Source organism: Muntiacus reevesi, chromosome 3, assembly GCF_963930625.1.
Source record: "Muntiacus reevesi chromosome 3, mMunRee1.1, whole genome shotgun sequence".
In the NCBI taxonomy this organism is placed as follows: domain Eukaryota; kingdom Metazoa; phylum Chordata; class Mammalia; order Artiodactyla; family Cervidae; genus Muntiacus; species Muntiacus reevesi.
This window is the reverse complement of record NC_089251.1, coordinates 122940609-122966642: the sequence shown is the minus strand read 5'-3', so window position 1 is coordinate 122966642 and position 26034 is coordinate 122940609. Positions and strand designations below refer to the sequence as shown.

General features: G+C 37.8%; 1 pseudogene; it reads left to right on the top strand.

Moving 5' to 3' along the window:
• The first annotated feature begins 22754 nt into the window (after positions 1-22754).
• Positions 22755-23997, top strand: LOC136163186 (glyceraldehyde-3-phosphate dehydrogenase pseudogene; annotated as a pseudogene).
• Positions 23998-26034: the final 2037 nt, after the last annotated feature.

Sequence of the window (26034 nt, the reverse complement as noted above, 5' to 3'; positions counted from 1 at the left end):
TGTATAAGTGAAGGTAAAATAAAAGCTAGTTAATCTAAAAGATGGTAGTTTTTAAATAATGGCAAAAGTATATATGGTTATGTAAACTTCTGTAAAGTGAAATGAATGGTAACAAGGATGAAGGTACAGTGTTTTTCAAAAGTGGACTAGGGTTAGTTGTAAATGTATATTGCAAACTCAAGGGCAATCACTTCCAAGATAAAATAATGATAGTAATAATCGCTTCGGCCACCTGTTATGAAGTGTCGACTCATTGGAAAAGACCCTGATGCTTGGAAAGACAAGACAAAAAGAGAAGGGGAAGGTAGAGGATGAGATGGATAGACAGCATCTGTGAGTCAACAGACATGGATTTGAGCAAACTCTGGGAGACTGAAGAACAGAAGAGCCTAGAATACTGCAGTCCATGGGGTTGCAAAGAGTCAGCATGACTTAGCAACTGAACAGCAGCAACAACAACGTAGTTGATATGAGAAAGGAGAGAAAGCTGAATCACATAAAATTTTCAGTTAAAAGCATAAAAGGCAAAAAAAAAATATGGAATAAAAATAGATAAAAGGAACTATGACAAAAAACTATCAAATAAGGTATATGTTACTGGAATTATATTTAATCAATAATCTCCTTAAACAGTAATGGTCTCCTTAAACACTAATGGTTCTTGCCTGGAGAATCTTATGGCGGGCTATGATCCATAGGGTTGCAAAGAGTCCTACGTCACAGAGATGACTTAGTATGCGTTAGACTAAAACTAAAGGGATGGAGAAAGCTATACCACAGTAACACTAATGAAAAGAAAGAGTAGCTATATTAAATTTCAGACAGAGTAGACTTCAGGCCATGGAAAGTTATTAGAGATAAAGAGAGGCACTACATAATGATAATGTGGCCAATATTCCAAGAAAACAAAATAACCTTTAATAAGTATTAGCCTAACATCAGAGTTCAGAACCATGGAACTTCCAGATGTTCAAGCTGGATTTAGAAAAGGCAGAGGAACCAGAGATCAAACTGCCAACATCCATTGGATCATTGAAAAAGCAAGCGAGTTCCAGAAAAACACCTACTTCTGCTTTATTGACTATGCCAAAACCTTTAACTATGTGGATCATAAAAAAAAGTGTGGAAAATTCTGAAAGAGATGGGAATACCAGACCACCTGACCTGCCTCTTGAGAAATCTGTATGCAGGTCAAGAAGCAACAGTTAGAACTGGACATGGAACAACAGACTGGTTCCAGATCAGGAAAGGAGTATGTCAAGGCTATATATTGTCACCCTGCTTGTTTAAATTTATGCAGAGTACATCATGTGAAATGCTAGGCTGGATGAAGCACATGCTGGAATCCAGATTGCTGGGAGAGAAATATCAATAACCTCAAATATGCAGATGACCACACCCTTATGGTAGAAATTGAAGAAGAACTAAAGAACCTCTTGATGAAAGTGAAAGAGGAGAGTGAAAGAGCTGGTTTAAAACTCAACATTAAAAAAACTAAGATCATGGCATCTGGTCCCATCACTTCATGGCAAATGGGTGGGGAAACAATGGAAAGTGACAGACTTTATTTTCTTGGGCTCCAAAATCACTGCAGATGGTGACTGCAGTCATGAAATTAAAAGATGCTTACTCCCTGGAAGAAAAGTTATGACCAACCTAGATAGCATATTAAAAAACAGAGACGTTACTTTGTCAACAAAGTTCCACCTAGTCAAAGCTTTGGTTTTTCCAGTAGTCATGTATGGATGTGAGAGTTGGGCAGTAAATAAATCTGAGCACCAAAGAATGCTTTTGAACTGTGGTGTTGGAGCAGACTCTTGAGTCCCTTGGACAACAAGAAGATCCAATCAGTCCATCCTAAAGGAAATCAGTACTGGATATTTAATTGGAAGGACTGATGCTGTAGCTGAAACTCCCATACTTTTGTCACCTGATCTGAAGAACTGACTCATTGGTAGACACTGATTCTGGGAAAGGTTGAAGGTGGGAGGAAAAGGGGATGACAGAGGATAAGATGGTTGGATGGTATCACCAACTCAATGGACATGAGTTTGAGTAAGCTACAGGAGTTGGTGATGGACAGGGAAGCCTGGTGTGCTGCAGTCCATGGGGTCACAAAGAGTTGGACAGGACTGAGTGACTGAACCGAACTGAACATCAGAGTATCAAAATATGTGAGGCAAAATGTGATAGAACTGCAGGAAGAAATATATGAATCCACAATTTTAGCTGAAGAAATTAACATGTCTCTTTAAGAAATGGACAAATCCATTATGCAGAAAATCCAGTAAGGGCATAATCGAACTTAACCCTGCTGCTTTTGCTTAATCTCTCAGTTGTGTTGGACTCTATGAGACACCAGGCTCCTCTATCCATGGAATTTTCCAGGCAAGAGTGCTGGAGTGGATTGCCATGCCCTCCTCCAGGGGATCTTCACAACCAGGAATCGAAACCAGGTCTCCCATATTGCAGGTGGGTTCTTTACCTCTGAGCCACCAGGGAAACCTGAACTTAATTTTACCATCAGTCAAATGATTATAATTGACATCTACACAACACTTCATCTGACAACATTCTGCTTGATAGAAGAAGGCAATGAAGCTATTTAATCTTAGAGTGTTATTCATTATAGTTCAAATTCTGTTGGAAATGTGATGCTATTTAAGTTATTTATTTCTCTTTGAGTGTGCTCTGGCATGTTGTGTCTTTCAAGTCACTTGTGTATGGCATCTAAGAGATCTAATTCATTTACATAAATAGTTTAGCATATCCTCTTATCATCCTTTAAGTGTCTGTAGGATCTACAGTAATATATCTGCATTTATTCTTTATATTGGTAATTTGTATACTTTCCTATAATAAAATAAAATTAAAAGGCACAGTCTTTTAAATATATAATCTGGTGAAATTTAAGGATGGATACCATGTAGGGATACCATGTAAATAACCAAAAAGAAGTTGTTAAATGAACATCAAAAAATACTTTCACAAGAAAATTAATTGAATAAAAGGGATATTTCATTAATAAAAAGGATCATCCAGCAAAAATAGAACAACTATAAGCTCACCAACTATCTAGATTAAAATACTTCAAGAAATAAAATTAACAAAACAAAAAGAAAAATCACCCAACTTTTAAAAATTGAGACTTTAATAAACATCTTAGTAATTGATAGAATTAGAAGGTTACTAGGTAGTAATCATATAGAAAACCTGAAAGCAGAGCTCTAGACTTGGCTTAATATATAAAGATACTCCACCTAATAATTGCAAAATATATATTTTTTCTTCATAAGTAACCATGAAGTACTTAGCAAAATTGATCATTTACTAGCAATAAAGCTATCTCAACACATTATAGGATGAAACGATGAATAATTAATTCCAAAATCAGAATAGAACTAATCTAGAAATCAGTTAAAACCAAAAATATCTGAAAATATCCATATATTTGGAAATTAAGGATCACTTTTCCAAATAGAGTACTATGCATCATAAAATAAATTCCTTGAAAATTAGAAAGTATATTAAACTCAATGTTAATAAAACAATTACATATGTCAACATGTGACCTGAAGCACAGCTGTGCTTACAGAGAAATTTTACCCTTAAATTAGTTTGCTAGATTTTTTTAAAGACAAAAAGCAATTATCTAAAAACCCTTTTCCAAAAAATTGTGTTAACGTCAAAGAAAAAGTAGAAATAAAATAAAATAAAGAATAAAAATGATGAAAAGAGAGCAAACTACAATATAGTGAATCAACAAAACCAAAAGTGAACACTTCAAAAAGGCTAATTCAATTAATAAATCCCTTACAATATTGATTTAAAAAGAGGGAGAGAATGAAACAGAGAGAGAGAGAGAAGTTATATAGCTAGGACTGAACGCAGTAACATCTACTAACAGCTCAGACATGAAAAAGATAACACAAAGTTATCATGATAAACTTAAAGCAATGAAACTCTAGAAAAATGACAAATTCCTTAAAAATACAGATTACCAAGACTGAAGATAATTCACCAGTGAATTCTGACAAACATACCAGGAAGAAATAGCAACAAGCACAGATTCTTTCAGAGACAAGAAATAGTTGGAATGGTTTCCAACACATTTTATAAGGTCAGCATAACCTTGATAACAATATCTGACATCCAACAAATTTTAAAGGGAAAATTACCAAGGCAATCCCACACAAAAACACAGCTGGAACATACCATGAAGAAATATTACCAAAATAAATCCATCAATATAAAAAAAGATAACATGTTATGACAGTATTGAACTTATTCTCACTGGACTATAATCCAAAGCAATAATAGAACAATTTCATTAATGATAGTTTATTGTCAACAGGTAGTTTATTCCAAGAGTCATTCAATACTCATAAAGCAACCAATATGAAACATAATAACAGGCTGAGAAGAAAAATCACATGATCATAACAGTTGATGCAGAAAATGCATTTGAAAAATTTTAAAAAGCCATAAATGATTAAAAACATTCCTAAAATATAGGAATGTTTTATAAAATTATTTATAAAATTTTATAAAAATATTCCTAAAATATAGGAATAGAGGAAAATTTCCTAAATTTTATAAAGAGCACCACAAAAACCTATGCCTTCAACATAACTAATGGTGAAAGAGAGAATGCTTCCCCTTGAGATTGAGAAAAAGGTAAGGGTGTCCATTATGTTACTTTTATTTGACATAGTGCTAGAAATTCTGTCTAGCATATTAAGACAGGAAAAGAAAGATAAAAACACACAGAACACAAAGAAGAAATAAAACTCTCCATTTTCTTAAATGAAATAATTATTTATCTATGTAAAATAATTCCGATGATTTTACAAAACAAACAAAAACATTCCTGGAGCTAAGTAGCTCAGCAATATTGCAAGCATACAAGAGAACTATACAAAAATCTATTTTATTTCCATAGCAATTGACACTGAAATTGAAAATACCATAACACTTACAATTGCATAAAAATGCAATAGTGAAAAAAATGCAATAATGTATGTCTAACAACATTTACAGGACTTCTATACTAAAAACTGTGAAACAGTATGAAAATATAAAATATATAAATTAGTGGAGAGTGGTATCATGTCCATATATTGAAAGACTCAACACAGTAAAGATGTCAATTCTTTCCAAAGTGTTCTATAGACTTAGTGAAATTTCTATCAAAACCCTCACAAGATTTTTATAGATATAGACAAGATTATCCTAAAGTTTATATGGAGGGAAAAGACACTATAAAAGGAAAAGCAATTTTGCAAAGGAAAAATTAAAATTAGAGTAAATTTACCTGATTTCAAGAGTTGCATAGCTATAGCCATCAGGACTACTTAAACTTCCTTTAGGCAGTAATGTGTGTGTGTGTGTGTGTGTGTGTGTGTGTGTGTGTGTGTGTTAGTCACTCAGTTTTGTTCTACTCTTTGCAATACCATGGACTGTAGCTGGCCAGGTTCCTCTGTCCATAGAATTCTCCAGGCAAGAATACTGGAGTGGGTGGCCATTCCATTCTCCAGGGTATCTTCCTGACTCAGGGATCAAATCCAGGTCTCCTGGATTGCAGACAGATTCTTTACCATTTGAGCCACAAGGGAAGCCCTTAGACACTAGTATAAATCTGTAGTTATTCCATTTTTTAAAATTTAATTTCATTCTTTGAACCCATTCCAGTACACTGACTTGGAGAATCCGAAGGACAGAGGAGCCTGGTGGGCTATAGTCCATAGGGTGGCAAAGAGTTGGACAAGAATGAAGTGACTTAGCATGCATGCACTCAAAATATAAAGTCTACTATTTTAAATTTCCTTTTTCTCCCTTTAATTCAATCAATACTTACTTCATTAATTTGAATTTCTGTTGTTATGTTCAGTCCAGTTCAGTCACTCAATCGTGTCCGACTCCTTGTGACCCCATGTACCACAGCACGCCAGGCCTCCCTGTCCATCACCAACTCCCAGAGTCCACCCAAACCCATGCCCATTGAGTCAGTGATGTCATCCAACCATCTCATCCTCTGTCATCCCCTTCTCCTCCCACCTTCAGTCTTTCCCAGCATCAGGGTCTTTTCCAATGAGTCAGCTCTTCACATCAGGTGGCCAAAGGGCTGGAGTTTCAGCTTCAACATCAGTCCTTCCAATGAACACCAGGACTGATCTCCTTTAGGATGGATTGGTTGGATCTCCTTGCAGTCCAAGGGACTCTCAAGAGTCTTCTCCAACACCACAGCTCAGAAGCATCAATTCTTCGGCGCTCAGCTTTCTTCATAGTCCAACTCTCACATCCATACATGACCACTGGAAAAACCATAGCCTTGACTAGATAGACCTTTGTTGGCAAAGTAAAGTCTCTGCTTTTTAATATGCTGTCTAGGTTGGTCATAACTTTCCTTCCAAGGAGTAAGCGTCTTTTAATTTCATGACTACAATCACCATTGCCAGTGATTTTGGAGACCAGAAAAATAAAGTCAGCCACTGTTTCCACTGCTTCCTCATCTATTCACCATGAAGTGATGGGACCAGATGCCATGATCTTAGTTTTCTGAATGTTGAGTTTTAAGCCAACGTTTTCACTCTCCTCTTTCACTTTCATCAACAGGCTTTTTATTCCTCTTCAGTTTCTGCCATAAGGGTGGTGTCATCTGCGTATCTGAGGTTATTGATATTTCTCCCAGCAATCTTGATTCCAGCTTGTGCTTCTTCCAGCCCAGAGTTTCTCACGATGTTCTCTGCATATGAGTTAAATAAGCAGGGTGACAATATACAGCCTTGATGTACTCCTTTTCCTATTTGAAACCAGTCTGTTGTTCCAGGTCCAGTTCTAACTGTTGCTTCCTGACCTGCATACAGGTTTCTCAAGAGGCAGGTCATGTGGTCTTGTATGCCCATCTCTTCCAGAATTTTCCACTGTTTATCGTGATCCACACAGTCAAAGCCTTTGCTCTTGTTATGTACAGGTGTTTATAGTAACCGTAAGTTCTTGGTGGATTGACTTTTATCATAAAATGTCTTTCTTTGCTTCTGGTAACAATGTACACCATAAAGTCTGTTTTGTATGACATTAATATATCTACTTTAGCTTCTTTTTAGTTATTGGTTACATGGTGTCAGGGGATGTTTAAAGAATCCAGTATGTTGCATTTTTCTTCCTTTATGTGCCATTTCTCAAGGATTCTCCGTTCCTTATCAGTTCCTATTCCAGGAACAAGTAGAGCTGCATGCAGCTCTCAGGACTGAGAAACGGTATCTGCTTGGATTCCTTTCAGTAACTCCCTTCAGTGACTCTTTTCAGTGTTAGTGACCTTGTATGCATTAGACTACTCATATTGTGACTATTGATAAAATTTCAATCTGTGTAATAGCTGTGTAATCATCTTACTAAACTTATATAAGCCTCCATTTCTGCTAATAAAATACCTTTGCTCCATCAGAGCTTGGGTCCCCGTGTCTTTCTCTCTCTCTCTCTCTCCCTCCCTCCAGCTAACTCTCTGGAACGCAGAAACATGATTGGTTCTCTGCGTAAACCAGGGAATATTAGCTGCTTTCTCTTTTTCACTTTCTTTTTGTCGACTCCGGACCGCCAGTTCCTGGTCCATTAAAGGACCGCAACAACATGGTATGTCTTTTCATCCTCCTCCTTTCAACCTATTTGTCTATTTGAATCTAAAATGTGTCTCTTATATATAGCATATGTGTTGATTTAGTTGCTAAGTTGTGTTTGACTCTTCTGTGACCCCATGGACAATAGCCCGCCAAGTTCCTCTATCCATGGGATTTTGCAGGCTTTTAAGAATATTGGAATGGGTTGCCATCTCCTTTTGCAGGATATCTTCCTGACCCAGGGATCAAAGCCGGGTCTCTTGGATTGGCAGAGCCTTTACCACTGAACTACCTGGGAAGCCTCATATACAGTATATAGTTGGATTCTGCTTTGTTTTGTGTTTTTAGCATTCTTCCAACATCTGACATTTAATTAAAGAGTTTAATTTAGTTACATGTAATATGCTTACTAATAAGCTGTGATTTGCCTCTGATCTTTTGTTGTTTTCTATGTCTTAGGTATGATTTTTGTTCCTCAGTTCTTCCTTTACTGCTTTGTTTTCTGTTAAATAAATATGTTCTGATGTGCCATTTTAATATGCTGGCAGTTTCTCATACTACATATTTTTGAATTATCAGAGATTGCCCTTGGAGTTACCATTAACATACAAATTCCTACCAACCTAATTTCAATAGTATACAAAACTTTCAATCTTATATAGCTTCATCCCCCTCCTTTATGCTATAATCAAAATGTAATGCATCCTTACTCATTGTGTGCCCGTTGCCTTAGATTTATAGTTGTTATGTTATGAAGCTGTGATTTAAATCAGAAAGTGAAATAAAAAGGAAATACAAACAAAAACATTTATACTGTATTTTATATTTACCTATATGTTATCATTTATTAGTACTTTCAATTTTTTTATGTAGATTTGTGTTATGGTCCAATGTCCTTTCACTGAACCTCAAAGTCTGGCAGGATGAGAGCTTAAGGCTTCTCATGTCTTTTGTGATAATGTTTCCAGCTGCTTATGGCCTGTACATGTGCATTGCATTCTAGGGTTTTAGGAATAAGTTGAAGCTTTCCAAACACCCTAGGGGCATCTTATTCTGCAGTTTTCCATATTAAACTTTTTAGATGTTCTATAATTTGCCACAATTTTTATCCTCTGCCTCAAACAGCTGTAATTTTAAAACACTAGACAGAAGCCTCCTCACTCTAGCCTTTTAGGACTGGGAGAGTTCAAGTTTGCATAAAAACAAGCCTTTTGAAAGAAGTTTTCCAGGGAACCACCAGACAGGTCAAATAATGGCAACTGTTTGGAAATGAGATATTTTTTTCTCTTAAATTCCCCAAGTATGAGCTGTTAGTTTCCAAGGCTACTGCTGAGTTTGGGAGATTGGAATAAGACTAAAGTCAAAATTCCACAGAGCTTGCTGTTCTTACTGAGATCCAGTAATTTCTCTTAATTAAATACTCTCCTAGTTGTGGCAAGCCTTTGGTTAATTCTCATAATTCTGAAAAAGAACGGTTCTGACAATTTTTGCCAGTTTTTGTTGTTATTGCTGTTACACTTATGAAGGAGGTACTCTTTTGAAGGTTTTATTGGTCCTTGTTGTTTTTCAGTTGCTCAGTCAGGTCCAACTCTTTTTGATCCCATGGACTGCAGCACACCAGGCTTCCCTGTCCTTCACTATCTCCTGGAGTTTCTTCAAACTCGTGTCTATTGAGTCAGTGATGTCATCCAACCATTTCATCATCTTTCCAAGGATTGCCCTCAATCTTTCCAAGCATCAGGGTCTTTTCCAATGAGTTGGCTCTTTGCATCAGGTTGCCAATGTATTGGAGTTTCAGCTTCAACATTAGTCCTTCCAATGAATATTCAGAATTGAATTCCTTTAGGATTGACTGGTTTGATCTCCTTGCTGTCCAAGGGACTCTCAACAGTCTTCTCCACCACCATAGTTCAAAGGCATCAGTTCTCTGGTGCTCAGCCTTCTTTATGGTCCAACTCTCACATCAGTACATGACTACTGGAAAAACCATAGCTTTGACTAGACGGACCTTTATGGACAAAATGATGTCTCTGATTTTTAATATGCTGTCTAGTTTTGTCATAACTTTTCTTCCAAGGAGCAAGCGTCTTTTAATTTCATGGCTACATTTACCATCCACAGTGATTTTGGAGCCCAAGAAAATAAAGTCTGTCACTGTTTCCCTTTCCTCCCCCCCCCCCACCTCCATCTATTTTCCATGAAGTAATGGGACTAAATCCCCATTTCCATGAATATTAGATGATACCCTATATTTTATGACATATAATCATATTGCATTGACTGTAAGCATTACTTTAATAATTTAAAGAGTCATCATTGTGAAAAAATAGGTGTTTACAGTATATGTGTGTGAAGCTATCTGTCCTGAATTGCTGTGTTTGCTCATAAGTTTGGTATATTCCAGTTTCTGAGAGCTCAAGTTCAGCATCCATATGCAACCAGTACTTTTTGACATAAATATTGAAAATTATTTAACATTGCTTACCAGTTTATGGACTATAAAATAGATTGGGTTCATTACCTGGAAATATTTTAAAAATAGCAGAAGGACCTTTCTATAGGAAGGCTTTAACTACAAGTGATTTAAATCCCAATGCTGCTTCCCAGGTAATTCAGAGAGTAAAGAATTCGTATGCAATACAGGAGACCTGGGTTTGACCCTTGGGTTGGGACGATCCCCTGGAGGAGGGCATGGCAAACCACTCCAGTATTCTTGCCTGGAGAATCCCTGTGGACAGAGGAGCCTGGTGGGCTATGGTCTTCTGCAGACACGACTGAGTGACTAAGCGACTAAGCGCAGCAGAACATTATTGTAATGACTGAAAAACTATGATTTTAATTACAATTAGGAAACGTTTCAAAAATTTATACCAAGCTAACACTGCCAACAATGCCTCACAGTAGACTAGAAACTACTATTAATACTTTATTGAGGGACAAAATAAGTTTAGAAATCACTGTGGGATGACGGAGAACATAAGCCTAAAATTACATGAAACTATCTTACTTATCTCCATCTAATCTTTTAATTTTGTTATTTTATTAGTAGATTCTATCCTTCAACAGCTTTTAATTTTTCTCAATTTTTCTCTGAAGCAGAGTATTCTGAACAGCTAGCCCTAAACAAATTGCTTGCTCTGAGGTGGTATAATGTAAGCTGAGCTGTTAATGCAGAGTTAGTTTGGATGAGCTTGGATATGTGGCTGCAAATAAGAATTAATACACCTGAAAACAAAGGCTATGTAGTATCATAACCTCCCTTTCAACACCATTGTCCTGGAATTCCATAATACTTCATGGTCTCTGAATGAGGTATTTTGTATTTTCTTTTCTATCTAAATAGTCACTGGAAAAAAACAACATATTCTTTATCTTCTAATAAAGGAAAAACAGTGGCAGTGTTCAAGATGGAAGCAGAGATTTGAAGTTTTCAAATGATGAGTCTTTTAAAATATATCCCTTACATGAGTTCCAAGTCACTTTGCTACTAAACTGTCCATTACACTGTGATGCTTTTTCTTCTAACCCCACAAAGGGCTAAATTCATATATCCTTTCCTTGTCTGTCATTAATCTGTGAAAATACTTCTGTTACAGATTTTTTTTAGCATTATATAATAAGGGCAGATACACATGTGTATCTCCTCAATTAAATGTTATGTTCCTAAAAAGTGGGAACAAGTTTTTAAAGAGTGGGCAGAAATCCTAGTATTGGGTGGATAAATGTTCAGGCAGAGATGGACATTGGCCATGGAAAGAGGTGGACAGATATGAGATATGCTTCATAGTTAGAGTAAGTAAGACATACAAATGAATGAATGGATGTGACAGTTATGAGAGGTGTCTTAAAATTGACTCCTAGGTTGTGGAATTGAGCTGGGAGGAAAGCAGTAACAAACACTGAGAATAAACCAGATAGACAATGAGCAAAGCCAGAGAAACAGGGCAATTTTTCATTTAAGAGAAATTTAAGTCAGATGGAGAGGAAATGTGAAACATTCGAATTTGAATGTCTGGAATTCAAAAGAGAGGATTACATTTGGAAGTCATCAGAATATGGATGTTATTAGAAATGATAGAGAGACTTCCCTGGAAGTGTAGTGGTTAAGACTTCACCTTCCAATGCAGGGCTGAGGGCATGATCCTTAGCTGGGAAACTAACATCCTGTATGCCTCCTGGTCAAAAAACCTCAAAATATAAAAAGAGAAACAATATTGTAGCAAATTCAATAAAGACTTTAAAAATGGTCCACATCAAAAATCTTAAAACTATAGGGATAGGGAAGTTTAAAGCAAGAACAGAATAAGGCTCATTTACAAGGCCTGGGGCACTCTTACATTTAGAAAAAAAGATATGAGAAAGGCCAATAAGTTGAAAGAAATGCCAAAGAAAGACAATACTATAGAAGTCAAAGGACAAAGTTTTTAAGAGGCCGTTTTATTTATTAATTCATAATGTAGAACTAAGCTTTGGATCTGGTACCACGCTGTCTGGGTTCATACCCCAGCTCCATTTTTCACCTCTTTGCACCTTAGAATCTTCCAATTTTTTTTTTTTTTTTGGTCACAATTAAAGTAATTCATACCCCTATAATATGTTTTTCATTCATTGAACAAAATTGATTTCATTAGAAGTTTAAAAAGTAAGAATTGAAGCCCTTAGTTAATAGGGAGTTACTGAATTAATTTGAGGAGAGAAGAGACTGTAAAAGACAAAAGTGATTGGTTAACGCAACAGCCACTGCCAGCTATTTCATTTTTTTATTAAGTTCTGTTACAGAGATTAGAAGGCTGGGTTTTTAGTTTCCAAATTTCTACTGCAACCAGAGATATCGAGGTATCTATAAGATAAATTTTAACATTGTTGAATTTACTGTTACTAACATAATACTTGATTCACTGTCCAGTCATTTTAACATAAAACGTACTGGACAATAATCCCTTTCCTTACCCATACTGATTCTAAGGAACATTCTTATAGCCATATTCTTGCATGATAGCAGACAACCAATGACTACAAGATCTTTAAAGAAAGCCAGTAATGTGAAATAGGAATACAAAATAAATGACAAAATAAATAGTGATACAGAACAGAACCTAATTATAAGATTTTTTCACAACTGTAGTCACATTTAGGATTTATATTGATAAAACAATAAGAATGAGCTATGAAAAATGAGCATAAAATATGAACATGTATCTTAAGTTGAAATATGATTTTCATTGAAAATTAAGAGAGCAGAAAATGTCAGAAACATCTCCCAGATTATAAAGCATAGAGATAAAGAATCAGAATGTAAGATTCTAAAGATATACAAAATCTCAAAAATTTTGTCTTCCTTGCTAACTTCCTTCTTATCCATCAGAGTGCAGATATACTGAAAGCCACAATCACAGAAAACTAACCAAACTGATAACATGGATCACAGCCTTGTCTAACTCAAACTATGAGCCATGCCGTGTAGGACCACCCAAGATGGACTGATCATGGTGAAGAGTTCTGAAAAAACATGGTCCACTGGAGAAGGGAATGGCAAACCACTTCAGTATTCTTGCCTTGGAAACCCCGTAAACAGTATGAAAAGGCAAAAAGATATGACACTGAAAAATGCATTCCTCGGGTTGGTAGGTGAAAAGACCCTGAAGCTGGGAAAGATTGAAGGCAGGAGCAGAAGAGGATGACAAGGGATGAGACGGCTGGATGACATCAGTGACTTGATGGACATGAGTTTGAGCAAGCTCCAGGAGTTGATGATGGACAGGGAAGTCCGGCATGCTGCAGTTCATGGGGTCACGAAGAGTCGGACATGACTGAGGGACTAAACTGAACTGAACTGCTGACTTCTTTGGAAAACCAATTAAGGATATACTTCAAAAGCACACAAGAGTGAGGAAGGCATGGAATCCATGAAATAGATTTAGGCAAATGCGGCAGTGTGGATTTAATATAAAATTGACCATATACATTCGTGAGTAGTTTCACTAAATAAAGCCTTTAGTGGTGAGTACTAGTATATTTTGCTTCTCTGGATAGGGTTTATTTATCCCTGACACCTTCCTATTATGCTTCTCTACTTAATAGAAAATTCTGTACATGGCTGGCAGTCATCTCATTCAACACATTTGACTTGTATTAAGAGCTTGTACATAGAAGAGAATAGAGAACCAAAAACAAAAATTTCAGAGAACATGAAGAAAAGGAGGGACAAATGAATTTAGCATTGAGTGACTGAACCAAAACAAATATAAAAATTAATTCAACTGCAGCCAATTTGGTATGTTGTCTTCAAATGCATAGGGAACATCCTCCAGTATAGTTTTTAAGTTGTAAAACAACTGAGATATATTTAAAAGAAACAGAATTATACAAAGTATGTTCTATATACATAATGATATGTAGTTCAAAATCAAAAATGGAAGGAAATGTATAAAAAGGTAGACATTAAATTATACGCTAATGTAATTTAATTGAAAAAATAGTCAAAATTCATGGGATACGGCCAAATGGTACTAAAAGAGAATTTATATCACTAAATGTGTACTTTCCAGAGGTAAACAATCTTAGATCAATAACTTAGAAATTCACCTTAAAAAATTATAAAAGGAAAAAGAAACTAAACCAAAAGCAAGTAGGAGGAAAAAAACAGTAAAAATTAAAGTGCAAATGAAGATTGAGAATAGATAAACAATAGAATTAACAAAACCCAAATGTTGATTTGAGAAAAAATAATGACAGACATTTATTTACCTAGATTAAAAAACAGAGAGAAAATATTCCAATTACCAAAATAAAAAATGCTATAGGGGATATTTGTTATTGTTGTTCAGTCACTAAGTCTTGTCCAAATCTTTGTAACCCCATGGACTGCAGGACGTCAGGTTCACCTCTTCTTCAGTATTTCTCGGGGTTTGCTGAGATTCATGTCCATTGAGCCGGTGATGCTATCTAACCATCTTATCCTCATCCTCTCCCTTCTCCTTTTGCCTTCAATCTTTCCCAGCATCAAAGTCTTTTTCAAAGAGTCAATTCTCACATCAGACAGCCAAAGTATTGGAGCTTCACCATCAGTCCTTACAATGAATATCCAGGGATGATTTCCTTTAGGATTGACTGGTTTGATCTCCTTGACCACAATTTGAAAACATCAGTTCTTTAGTGCTCAGCCTTCTTTATGGTCGAACTCTCACATCCACACTTGACTACTGGAAAAACCATAGCTCTGACTATATGGACCTTTGTGGGCAAAGTGATGTTTCTGCTTTTTAATACTCTGTCTAGGTTTGTCATAGCTTTCCTTCCAAAGAGCAGATGTTTGTTAATTTCATGGCAGCAATCACAATCTGCAGTGATATTGGAGCCCAGGAAAATAAAATCTGACACTGTCTCCACTTTTTCTTCTTCTATTTGCCAAGAAGTGATGGGACCAGATGTCATGATCTTAGTATTTTGTATGCTTTTTTTTAAAAAATCTTTTTTTTTTTTTTTTGTTTATTAGTTGGAAGCTAATTACTTCACAACATTTCAGTGGGTTTTGTCATACATTGACATGAATCAGCCATGGAGTTACATGTATTCCCCATCCCGATCCCCCCTCCCACCTCCCTCTCCACCCGATTCCTCTGGGTCTTCCCAGTGCACCAGGCCCGAGCACTTGTCTCATGCATCCAACCTGGGCTGGTGATCTGTTTCACTATAGATAATATACATGCTGTTCTTTTGAAACATCCCACCCTCACCTTCTCCCACAGAGTCCAAAAGTCTGTTCTGTACTTCTGTGTCTCATTTTCTGCTTTGAATATAGGGTTATCATTAACATCTTTCTAAATTCCATGTACATGTGTTAGTATACTGTAATGCTCTTTATCTTTCTGGCTTACTTCACTCTGTATAATGGGCTCCAGTTTCATCCATCTCATTAGAACTGATTCAAATGAATTCTTTTTAATGGCTGAGTAATATTCCATGGTGTATATGTACCACAGCTTCCTTATCCATTGGTCTGCTGATGGGCATCTAAGTTGCTTCCATGTCCTGGCTATTATAAACAGTGCTGCAATGAACATTGGGGTGCACATGTCTCTTTCAGATCTGGTTTCCTCAGTGTGTATGCCCAGAAGTGGTATTGCTGGGTCATATGGCAGTTCAATTTCCAGTTTCTTAAGAAATCTCCACACTATTTTCCATAGGGGCTGTACTAGTTTGCATTCCCACCAACAGTATAAGAGGGTTCCCTTTTCTCCACACCCTCTCCAGCATTTATTGCTTGTAGACTTTTGGATAGCAGCCATCCTGACTGGCGTGTAATGGTACCTCATTGTGGTTTTGATTTGCATTTCTCTGATGATGAGTGATTTTGAGCATCTTTTCATGTGTTTGTTAGCCATCTGTATGTCTTCTTTGGAGAAATGTCTGTTTAGTTCTTTGGCAGATTTTTTGATTGGGTCATTTATTTTTCTGGAATTGAGCTGCAGGAGTTGCTTGTATATTTTTGAGATTAATCCTTTGTCTGTTGCTTCACTTGCTATTATTTTCTCCCAATCTGAGGGCTGTCTTTTCACCTTACTTATAGTTTCCTTTGTTGTGCAAAAGCTTTTAAGTTTCATTAGGTCCCATTTGTTTATTTTTGCTTTTATTTCCAATATTCTGGGAGGTGGGTCATAGAGGATCTTGCTGTGATTTATGTCGGAGAGTGTTTTGCCTATGTTCTCCTCTAGGAGTTTTATAGTTTCTGGTCTTACATTTAGATCTTTAATCCATTTTGAGTTTATTTTTGTGTATGGTGTTAGAAAGTGTTCTAGTTTCATTCTTTTACAAGTGGTTGACCAGTTTTCCCAGCACCACTTGTTAAAGAGGTTGTCTTTTTTCCATTGTATATCCTTGCCTCCTTTGTCAAAGATCAGGTGTCCATAGGTTCGTGGATTTATCTCTGGGCTTTCTATTCTGTTCCATTGATCTATATTTCTGTCTTTGTGCCAGTACCATACTGTCTTGATGACTGTGGCTTTGTAGTAGAGTCTGAAGTCAGACAGGTTGATTCTTCCAGTTCCATTCTTCTTTCTCAAGATTACTTTGGCTATTCGAGGTCTTTTGTATTTCCATACAAATTGTGAAATTATTTGTTCTAGTTCTGTGAAAAATACCATTGGTAGCTTGATGTGATTGCATTGAATCTATAGATAGCTTTGGTGTATGCTCAGTTTTAAGCTAGAATTTTCACTTTCTTTTTTCACCCTCAACAAGAGGATCTTTAGTTTCTCTTTTCTTTCTGCCTTTAGAGTGGCATCATCTGCATATCTGAGACTGTTGATATTTCTCTCAGAAATCTTGAATCTAGCTTGTGAGTCATTCAGCATAGTATTTTGCATGAAGTACTCTGCACATATAAGTTAAATAATCAGGGTGACTATATACAACCTTGTCATGCTCCACTCCCAATTTTGAACCAGTCTGTTGTTCCATGTTTCAGTCTAACTATTAGATTTCCTTTTCATTTGTATCATATAAGTATAGAGGACATAACTACTGGTATTATATAAATAAAAAGGACTTAACAGTATACTGTAAAAAAAATATGTGAAGAAACTAGATTAGGCCATTATCATCCCAGTTGTGAGTGTGATTGGTGACGGAAGTAAAGTCTGATGTTGTAAAGAGCAATATTGCATAGGAACCTGGAATGTTAGGTCCATGAATCAAGGCAAATTGAAAGAGGTCAAACAGGAGATGGCAAGAGGAAACATCAATATTTTAGGAATCAGCTAACTAAAATAGACTGAAATGGGTGAATTTAACTCAAATAACAATTATATCTACTACTGTGGGCACGAATCCCTTAGAAGAAATGGAGTAGCCATCATGGTCAACAAAAGAGTCTGAAATGCAATACATGGATACAATCTCAAAAGTGACAGAATGATCTTGGTTCATTTCCAAGGCAAACCATTCAGTCCCACAGTAATTCAAGTCTATGCCTTGACCAGTAATGCTGGAGAAGTTGCAGTAGAACAGTTCTATGAAGACCTACGAGACCCTCTAGAATTAACACCCAAAAAAGATGTCCTTTGCAATATAGGGGACTGGGATGCAAAAGTAGGAAGTCAAGAGATACCTGGAGTAACAGGCAAATTTGATCTTGGAGTATAAAAAGAATCAGGCCAAAGGCTAACAGGGTTTTGCCAAGAGAACACACTGGTCATAGCAAACACCCTCTTCCAACAACACAAGACAAGACTCTACACATGGACATCACCAGATTGTCAATACTGAAATCAGATTGATTATATTCTTTACAGCCAAAGATGGAGAAGCTCTGTACAGTCAGCAAAAACAAGACCAGGAGCTGACTGTAGCTCAGATCATGAACTCCCTATTGCCAAATTCAGACTGAAATTGAAGAAAGTGGAGAAAACCACTAGACCATTCAGGTATTACCTAAATTAAATCCCTTATGATTATACACTGGAAGTGAGAGATTTAAGGGACTAGATCTGATAGACAGAGTGCCTGATGAACTATGGAGGGAGGTTCATGAATTGTATAGGAGACAGGGATCAAGACCATCCCCAAGAAAGAGAAATGCAAAAAAGCAAAATGGCTGTCTGAGGAGGCCTTACAAATAGCTGTGAAAAGAAGGGAAGCAAAGAGCAAAGGAAAAGAGGAAAGATATTCCCATTTGAATGCAGCATTCCAAAGAATAGCAAGGAGAGATAAGAAAGCCTTCCTAAGCGATCAGTGCAAAGAAATAGAGGAAAACAATAGAATGGGAAAGACTAGAGATCTCTTCAAGAAAACTAGAGATACCAAGGGAACATTTCATGCAAAGATGGGTTCGATAAAGGACAGAAATGGTATGGACCTAAGAGAAGCAGAAAATATTAAGAAGAGGTGGCAAATACAAAGAAGAACAATACACAAAAGATCTTCACAACCCAGATAACCATGACGGTGTGATCACTCACCTAGAGCCAGATATCTTTGAATGTGAAGTCAAGCGGGCCTTAGGAAGCATCACTACAAACAAAGCTAGTGGAGGTGATGAAATTTCAGTGGACCTATTTCAAATCCTAAAAGATGATGGTGTGAAAGTGCTGCACTCAATATGCAAGCAAATTTGGAAAAACTCAGCAGTGGTCACAGGACTGGAAAAGGTCAGTTTTCATTCCAATCCCAAAGAAGGCAATGCCAAAGAATGCTCAAACTACCGCACAATTGCACCCATCTCACACGCTCGTAAAGTAATGCTCAAAATTCTCCAAGCCAGCTTTCAACAGTGTGTGAACCAGAAACTTCCAGAGGTTCAAGCTGGTTTTAGAAAAGGCAGGGGAGCCAGAGATCAAATTGCCAACATCCACTGGATCATCGAAAAAGCAGGAGGGTTCCAGAAAAATATCTACATCTGCTTTATTGACTACGCCAAAGCCTTTGGCTGTGTGGATAACAAAAAAAACTGGAAAATTTTGAAAGTGATGGGAATACCAGACCACTTGACCTACCTCCTGAGAAATCTGTATGCATATCAAGAAGCAACAGTTAGAACTGGACATGGAAAAACAGACTGGTTCCAAATTGGGAAAGGAGTATGTGAAGGCTGTATACTGTCACCCTGCTTATTTAACTATATGCAGAGTACATCATAAGAAATGCTGGGCTAGATGAAGCTCAAGCTGGAATCAAGATTGATTGGAGAAATATCAATAACCTCAGATATGCAGATGACACCACCGTTATGGCAGAAAGTAAAGAAGAACTAAAGAGCCTCTTGATGAAAATGAAAGAGGAGAGCAACATGATGGCTTAAAACTCAACATTCAGAAAACTAAGATCATGGCATCTGGTCCCATCACTTCATGGCAAATAGATGGAAAAACAATGGAAACAGTGAGAGACTTTATTATCTTGGGCTCCAAAATCACTGCAGATGGTGATTGATGCCATGAAATTAAAAGATGCTTGCTGCTTGGAAGAAAAGTTATGACCAACCTAGACAACATATTAAAAAGCAGAGACATTACTTTGCCAACAAAGGTCCATCTAGTCAAAGCTATGATTTTTCCGGCAGTCATGAATGAATGTGCAAGTTGGACTGTAAAGAAAGCTGAGAACCTGAAGAATTGATGCTTTTGAACTATGGTGTTGGAGAAGACTCTTGAGAGTCATTTGAACTGCAAGGAGATCCAACCAGTCCATCCTAAAGGAATCAGTCCTGAATATTCATTGGAAGGACTGATGCTGAAGCTGAAGCACCAATATTTGGCCACCTGATGAAAAGAACTGACTCAATTGAAAAGATTCTGATGCTGGGACAGATTGAGGGCAGGAGGAGAAGGGGATGATGGAGGATGAGATGATTGGATGGGTCACTGACTTGATGGACATGAGTTTGAGTTAGCTCTGGAAGTTGGTGATAGACTGGAAGCCTGGCATGCTGCAGTCCATGGGGTCACAAAAAGTCAGACATAACTGAGCAATTGCACAGAAACAACAATAGACAAATAATTTTAGTTTTGGTGAAGTCAAATTTATCTGTTTTCCTTGATTGCTTGTGCTTTTGGTTTCATATATAAGAAACTGTTAACTAATCCAAGTCATACTTAATATCTATGTTTCCTTTTAAGAATTTTAGAATTTGATCAATTTTAAATTAATTTTGTGTTTATTGTGAAATAATGGATTCAAATTAGTTTTTAAGAGCATATAAACATCCAATTATCTTAGCATATTTTGTTAAAAAGGCTTATTAATTCCCCATTAAATTCTCTTGAAACCTGTTATGGGTTGTACTATCTCTACCCTCCCCAAATTTGCTGAAATCTTGACTCCCAGTACCTCAGAATGTAATTTTACTTGGAAATAGGATTGTTGTAGATGTATTTAATGAGAACACACTCTTACTGAAGCATATTAGGCCCCTAATCCAATATGACTGATGTCCTCATAGTAAAGTGGCCATATGTAGACAGACACACATAGGGAAAATGTCTTTTGATGATGAAGGCAGAGAGTGCAGTTATGAAGTTTCAAGCCAAGAAAACTCTAACATTGCCAGAAAAGCCACCAAACACTAGAAAGAAAAAAGAAAGGATATTCATACACTTTTCAGAAAGATTATGACTCTGCTGATAACTTGATTTCAGATTTCTTGTCCATAGAACTTCTGCTGCTAAGTTACTTCAGTCGTGTCCGACTCTGTGCGACCCCATCCCTGGGATTCTCCAGGCAAGAACACTGGAGTGGGTTGCCATTTCCTTCTCCAATGCATAAAAGTGAAAAGTGAAAGTGAAGTCGCTCAGTCATGTCCGACTCTTTGCGACCGTATGGACTGCAGCCTACCAGGCTCCTCCGTCCATGGGATTTTCCAGGCAAGAGTACTGGAGTGGGGTGCCATTGCCTTCTCCAATAGAACTTCTAGCCCCTTGCAAAAACTGATCATTAATAGAGGGATATGTTGGTGGATTTTCAGTTCTATTACATTGATCTCTGTCTATCCTTGTATTAGTGCCATAGTTTTGATCATTGTAGCTTTGTAATACATTTTAAAATCAGAAAGTGTAAGACCTCTGAATTTGTTCATCTTTTTCAAGATGATTTGTCTATTATTTTAAAATGTTAAAATAATATTTCTTACTATGCCACTAAAATGTTAGGATAAGCTTGTCTATTTCTATAAAAAGGCATTGAAAATCTTAATAGAAGTTTTGTTATATCTGTAGATCAGTTTGAGGAATATTAGCATCTAAACAGTATTATGCTTTCCAGTCTATAAAAACCAATGTCTTTCCTTTATTTCTTCTACTTAGGTCTTTTAAAAATCATTTTCAACAGTATTTCATAGTTTTTAGTGTCAAGTTTTATACTTCTTGCTTAAACTATGTGTGTGTGTGTGTGTGTGTGTGTATAATGTATATATATATATATGTATATATATATATATATATATATATATATATAGAGAGAGAGAGAGAGAGAGAGAGAGAGATGTCTGTGTACAGAATTTATCTTTAATTTTGTTAAAGCTACAGTTCTAACCAGAAGAGTTGCATTTGAAACTCAGAAACAAGTTTTTTCCAAATAATTACTTGCAGGGACTGTTTCAGCTCCTACTCTTCCTAAAATTCACTAATTTAGTAATGCATGTGGGAAATGTAAAAATGACCCCACAAAAGCAGTTTGTTGAGGCAGTGCACAATAGACTTGCAAGTTATTCACTTAACCAATGAGGCTTTTTTTCTCAGCGACCTCAACCATCTGCTTTCTGGAAGTCAGACTGCTTAGAGTAACTTCAGACATAGCGAAGGAAACCAGCAAATGGAAATCTAGACAGAACAGATTTGTCTAAAGAGAACAGATTTCTAAAACAGGTCAGTAGGTAACCACAGAACCTCTACAAACAAGGAATTAAGTCTGAGAAATTGTAATGATAGTGTAGCCAAGAAGATCAGTGATGCTCTTTGAAATGTTTCATAAGGATTTCTAGATATCCAAGTGCTTCACCAGAAGCTCAGTAGGTAAAGAATCTGCCTGCAATGCAGGAGACGCAGGAGACGTGGGTTCCATCCCAGGGTGGAGAAGATGCCCTGGTGGAGGGAATGGCAACCCAGTCCAGTATTCTTGCCTGGAGAATCCCATAGACAGAGGAGCCTGGCAGGCTACTGGGGTTCCAAAGAGCTGGACACACCTGAGAGACTGAACATTCATGCCTAGATATCCAAAACATATTTTACTGAAGGAGGAAAAAAAAATAACAAATGGAGAAGCCTTCGCTCTTCTGTGCATTGAGAGCTCTTATTTTCTATTTAGGGAGAATAAATAATAGATAAAATCTTAACTGTTTTGTTTTGTTTTGAATCAGCAAATCTAAATGTAGCACTGCATAATCATTGCATTCCCAAATAGTCTTTTCCTGATTATTAATGAAAAAGAGTACTACATGAGTTGTAAAATCCATAATAATGTTTAGCCCATTTTGCCTATCTTCCTTTCACACTCTTGCCAGGTGTGCATACTTTTCTGTGGGTCTATGTCCATGAAGACTCACCTCTGTTTATCTTCCATGGAAATGCCAAGTCTGATAATATGACAACCTATGGTGGGTGATAGAAAAAATCATCCTAGCTCTCTGCTCCTGCCCGTTCGACAGATAGCCCTAACTTTCGTGCTGTGCCAGCCGCATCTCTGAGACAAGATGGTGAAGGTCGGAGTGAACGGATTCGGCCGCATCGGGTGCCTGGTCACCAGGGCTGCTTTTAATTCTGGCAAACTGGACGTCGTTGCCATCAATGACCCCTTCATTGACCTTCACTACATGGTCTACATGTTCCAGTATGATTCCACCCACGGCAAGTTCCACAGCACAGTCAAGGTGGAGAACGGGAAGCTCGTCATCAATGGAAAGGCCATCACCATCTTCCAGGAGTGAGATCCTGCCAACACCAAGTGGGGTGATGCTGGTGCTGAGTACGTGGTGGGGTCCACTGGGGTCTTCACTACCATGGAGAAGGCCGGGGCTCACTTGAAGGGTGGCACCAAGAGGGTCATCATCTCTGCGCCTTCTGCCGATGCCCCCATGTTTGTGATGGGCGTGAACCACGAGAAGTATAACAACACCCTCAAGATTGTCCGCAATGCCTCCTGCACCACCAACTGCTTGGTCCCCCTGGCCAAGGTCATTCATGACCACTTCGGCATCGTGGAGGGACTCATGACCACCGTCCACGCCATCACTGCCACCCAGAAGACCGTGGATGGCCCCTCTGGGAAGCTGTGGCGTGATGGCTGAGGGGCTGCCCAGAACATCATCCCTGCTTCTACTGGCACTGCCAAGGCCATGGGCAAGGTCATCCCTGAGCTCAACGGGAAGCTCACTGGCATGGCCTTCTGCGTGCCCACCCCCAACGTGTCCGTTGTGGATCTGACCTGCTGCCTGGAGAAACCTGCCAAGTATGATGAGATCAAGAAGGTGGTGAAACAGGCATCAGAGGGCCCTCTGAAGGCCATTCTAGGCTACACTGAGGACCAGGTTGTCTCCTGCGACTTCAACAGCGACACTCACTCTTCTACCTTCGATGCTGGAGCTGGCATTGCCCTTAACGACCACTTTGTCAAGCTCATTTCCTAGTAGGACAATGAATTCGGCTACAGCAACAGGGTGGTGGACCTTATGGTCCACATGGCCTCCAAGGAGTAAGGTCCCTGGACACCCAGCCCCAGCAGGAGCATGAGAGGAAGAGAGAGTTCCTCAGCTGCTGGGGAGTCCTTGCCCCACCTCGATCCTCCACCACACTGAGAATCTCCCGACCTCAACAGTTTCCATCCCCAAGGCCCTGAGGAAGGGGAGGGGCTTAGGGAGCCCTGCCTTGTCATGTACTGTCATTAAAAGTACCCTATACCCTCCCCCCCCCCAAAAAAAAAAAATCCTAAATAAGCTGACAAATCTCCAATGCTAATTCAGTATAATAGTATTGCTGTACAATATTTGTATTTTTATATAATGTCTTAAGTCAAAGGAGTGACAAGTTCAAGGTTTTCAAGCACCATCTCAGACAATGATGAAAACATTTGTACTCTTCCCCCTCCTTTTTTGAAAGAGCTCAACTGGAATTCCATCACCTACACTATCTTTGTTCGTAATGATACTTCCTAAGCCCCACTTGACTTCACATTCCAGGATGTCTGGCTCTAGGTGAGTGATCACACCACTGTGAGTATCTGAGTTGTGAAGATCTTTTTTGTACAATTCTGTGTATTCTTGTCACCTCTTCTTGATATCTTCTCCTTCTGTTAAGTCCATACTATTTCTATCCTTTATTGAGCTCATCTTTGCATATAATGTTCCCTAGGTATCTCTAATATTCTTGAAGAGATCTCTAGTCTTTCCCGTTCCATTGTTTTCCTCTATTTCTTTGCACTGATCACTGAGGAAGGATTTCTTATCTCTCTTTGCTATTCTTTGGAACTCTGCATTCAAATGGGTATATCTTTCCTTTTCTCCTTTGCTTATAGCTTGTCTTATTTTCACAGCTATTTGTAAGGCCTCCTCAGGCAGCCATTTTGTTTTTTTGCATTTCTTTTTCTTGGGGATGGTCTTGATTCCTGTGTTCTGTACAATGTCACAAACCTCCATCTATCAGATCTAGTCCCTTAAATCTATTTCTTACTTCCACTGATAATTGTGATTTTATTTAGGCCATACCTGAATGGTCTAGTGATTTTCCCCACTTTCTTCAATTTAAGTCTGAATTTTCCAATTAGGAGTTCATGATCTGAGCCACAGTCAGCTTCTGATATTGTTTTGGCTGACTGTATAGAGCTTCTCCATCTTTGGCTGCAAAGAATATAATCAATCTGATTTTGGTGTTGACCATCTGGTGATGTCCATGTGTAGAGTCTTCTCTTGTGTTGTTGGAAGAACGTGTTTGCTATGATCAGTGTATTCTCTTGGCAGAACTCTATTAGCCTTTGCCCTGCTTCATTCTGTACTCCAAGGCCAAATTTACGTTACTCCAGGTGTTTCTTGACTTCCTACATTTGCATTCTAGTCCCCTATAATGAAAATGACATCTTTTTTGGGTGTTAATTCTAGAAGGTCTTGTAGGTCTTCATAGAACCGTTCAACTTCAGGTTCTTCAGCATTACTAGTAGGGGCATAGACTTGGATTACTGTGATATTGAATGGTTTGCTTTGGAGACGAACAGAGATGATTCTGTCATTTTTGAGACTGTATCCAAGTATTGCATTTTGGACTCTTGTTGACTATGATGGCTATTCCATTTCTTCTAAGGGGTTCTTGCCCACAGTAGTAGATATAATGGTCATCTGAGTTAAATTCACTCATTCCGGTCCATTTTAGTTCACTGATTCCTAAAATGTTGACGTTCACTCTTGCCATTTCCTGTTTGATCACTTCCAATTTGCCTTGATTCATGGACCTAACTTTCCAGATTCCTATGTATTGCTCTTTACAGCATCCTTGCTTCCATCACCAGTCCCATCCACACCTGGGTGTTGTTTTTGCTTTGGCTCCATCTCTTCATTCTTTCTGGAGTTATTTCTCCAGTGATCTCCAGTAGCATATTGGGCACCTAATGACTTGGGGAGTTCCTCTTTCAGGGTCCTATCTTTTTGCCTTCTCATACTGTTCATGGGGTTCTCAAGGCAGGAATATTGAAGTGGTTTGCCATTCCCTTCTCCAGTGAACCACATTTTGCATGCCCTACAGCAGGGCCAAAAGAAAAAACAAACAAGTAAACAAACAAAAACCCATTTATTACCCAGGCTCTTTGTTGTTTTGTTTTTGTTTTCTTTCTTCTCAACAGTCATAAAGGAGTAGTATAGTAAATGATTTTAAGAGTCCAGGTTCCAGAGCCAGTCTGGTTTAGTTTGAAAACTGCTTCTTGCCTTTTTTTAACAGTATGATCCTGA